We start from the raw sequence: 3,253 nt of genomic DNA on the forward strand, positions 1-3,253 counted from the left end.
ATAAGTCAATAAGTAATTTATTCCTTTGAAATATCAGTGATGTATTATAGAAAAGTGATTTATCTTTTTATAAATGACAAAAGGCACATCTGCCTCATTCTTGCCGTGGTATCGTGATACTACTCAGAACACAGTGATAGTCACAATTATGAATGTAGTCTAGTTTTAAAATTAATTTGTGGCATGTTGTCTTGTAAGGTGTGTGGCATCACGGTGGCTGTAGATGGGACAGAGGATGAGATGATTCGCTGTTTCAAGGCAGGACAACTAGTACACTGTTGGTGTAGTCAATAGTAAATATTGGTGAGTTACAAAAACACCAAAAACTATTTTTACTGTTAATGTAAACGTTGTTACTATAAATAATGCAGTACTTTCTTTGTAATACTATACAGAAAATATTCATTTTTACTGTAAAGACAGGTTTACATAAATATTTCTGCTGTTTAAATTAAAAAAATACAGTATTTGTATTTTCAAATTTGGCTGTCATTTTTTTCAAATTTTTTTAATTGAAAGCCTCCTTCAAACAGTAGCCTGCCCCTATTTGTAGCCTGGTCCCAAACTATTATTTTGTTAATAGTAGCCCCGGCTACTATTTGAGGAAATCTGTATGTATGTAACATACAGTCACTGGCCACTTTGTGTACACCTGTCTAATCTAATGCAATCCAGTAAAACGACTATACCATGATTTTTTCCCTGCAGCTTATAAATTTTCGGTTATTGTTGACATCGTCTAGAAAGTGGTGACTCTACTTTGTTTATTATTGAGGTCATAGTGAATGGTGGTGGTGTACTGAGGTGGCCTCCTAATTTTGTCTAATTGAGGAGGACAAAATATTAGGAACACTTTTAAAGATATTGCACTCCAGTACACCAACTCCACCCACTACAACCTCAGTAATAAAGAAGAATAATCACCTTTCTGACAAAAGCTTAAAAAGTAAAAGCTTTGTAAACGTACAATGTGTGGCAGAGCTGTTGTATTGACTTGTATTAGATTGCACAAGTGTACCTAATAAAGTGGCCAGTAAGCCCCACATTTACACCACCAATCCATGCCTGCTCTGGGTCTCCCCGCAGCCCCTGGTTGCTCGGCAGCCTCAGCCCCTGAGACCATGCTGATCAAAAGTTATTAAAAGCTTTTCTCTATGTCAAGGGGTGTGGCTACTATGACGTTGCCCTCGCCACCAAATATGTTTGGCTTTTTGATGGCTTCAGCGACATCATATTCACATGAAATTGATACACAGGTCAAAAATGGCGAGCTCATACATCTGATAGGGGCGTCGCCCATGGGGGGTGACAAAATGCCTCTATAGCGCCCCCTTGAAATTTTCAACATACCCTTCCCATAGGGGGGTTTTTGGAGTAGGAAGATGAAACGTCACACCACGTCAGGGTTAACTTACTCTGAGTTTTCACATAACCGCTTCAGTGATGCGTGTTGCTGGCCCCCCGCGTAGACACAGGAGAGCGAGGGCCCGGTCACAGCTGCTTGCAGCTTTAATTAGGGCCCAAGCGACGACGAAGTCGTCCGTAGGACCCTATTGTAATCGCGCTGTTTATTATTATTATTATTATTATTGTTATTCCGACATTTTGTGTCCCAATTTCGCCCCTTTCCCAAATTTTAAAATGCTTCTAACTTTCCACATTCGTCCGGCCGGATCCGAAATTCTGTGTTTTTGGGCGGTTGCACATGGTTGACGCGAAATGCCGAAATAGCGCCCCCTACAAATTTTCAAAAACCCCTCCCCATTGGGTTTAGTTTGTCGTAGGCAAACAAAATTTGCTACACACGTATCATACCGAGACGCAAAAAAAAGTCTCTTAACGTCATGGTAAAATCCCAACAGGAATTCGGCCATTTTGTTTTGAATTTTTTTTGTTATGGCGATTTCCACAACTTAAATTTGAACGAACTCCTCCTCGGGATTTCGTCCGATCAACTTCAAAGTTGGCACAGATCATTCTGAGAACATGCTGATCAAAAGTTGTTAAAAGCTTTTCTCTATGTCAAGGGGCGTGGCTGCTAGGCCGTGACAAATTTTGGCGACTTTTCGTTTTCTCGCCATCGAATTTCGAACGGCTCTCACGCCCACATCCTTGATCTCAGCAACTTCAAACTTGCTGGACATGATGATGGCTCCGCCCTGAACACCCCAATATGTTAATATCCCACCTTACTCATAGCGCCCCCCGGTGGTAACAGGAAGTTACCAGTTTTTACTTTAACATGTACTGATGCCACAAACTTGACTGCATCACTTTAACATGTACTGATGCCACAAACTTGACTGCATCAACTTCATTCCACTTCTAATGCATGCAGACCAAGTTGTTAAAGCTATCTTATGAACACTGTGAAGCTACGTCTAATGATGTCCGTGTGGCGGCGTGGCAACTATCGATCCCTCACCACTAAATACATTTTGCGTCATCGACCTCATCTCCTCATGAAAAGTGATGTACAGGTCAGAAAGGCGAGCTCTTACATCTGATAGGGGTGTCGCCCATGGGGGGGACAAAATGCCTCTATAGCGCCCCCTTGAAATTTTCAAAAACCCCTCCCCATAGGGGTTTTTTTGGAGTAGGAAGATGAAAATTTGTACATATGTGTATGTTGCCCAGAAGCACAAAAAAGTCTCTGGCACCAATGGTCTACTCCAAACAGGAAGTCGCCCATTTTGATCTAAACTTTTCATTTTGGTGGTGATTTTGTGATTTCCACAACTTTGTATTTTAATGAACTCCTCCTACAGATTTTGTCCAATCATCTTCAGATTTGGTCAAATCAAATTTGGAACGGCTCTCATGCCCACATACTTGATGCTAGCAGCTTCAAATTTGCTGGACATGATGATTGCTCCACCCTGAATGCCCCGCTATGTTAATATCCCACCTTACTCATAGCGCCCCCCGGTGGTAACAGGAAGAGACCAGTTTTTACTTTAACATGTATTGATGCCACAAACTTGACCCCATCAACTCCTCCTACAGATTTGTCCAGTCAACTTCAGATTTGGTACAGATCATCCTCAGACCATGCTGATCAAAAGTTATTAAAGGCTTTTCTCTATGTCAAGGGGCGTGGCTGTTATGGTGCTGCCATATTTGATGCATCACCACGCATATTCGAGCAACTCTCTCTCCCACATACAGTCAGGTCCATAATTATTTGGACAATGATACAGTTGTCGTCATTTTGGCTCTGTACACCACCACAATGGGTTTTAAATGAAACAAT

Source organism: Epinephelus moara, chromosome 1 (genome assembly GCF_006386435.1).
Source record: "Epinephelus moara isolate mb chromosome 1, YSFRI_EMoa_1.0, whole genome shotgun sequence".
Taxonomy (NCBI): Eukaryota; Metazoa; Chordata; class Actinopteri; order Perciformes; family Serranidae; genus Epinephelus; species Epinephelus moara.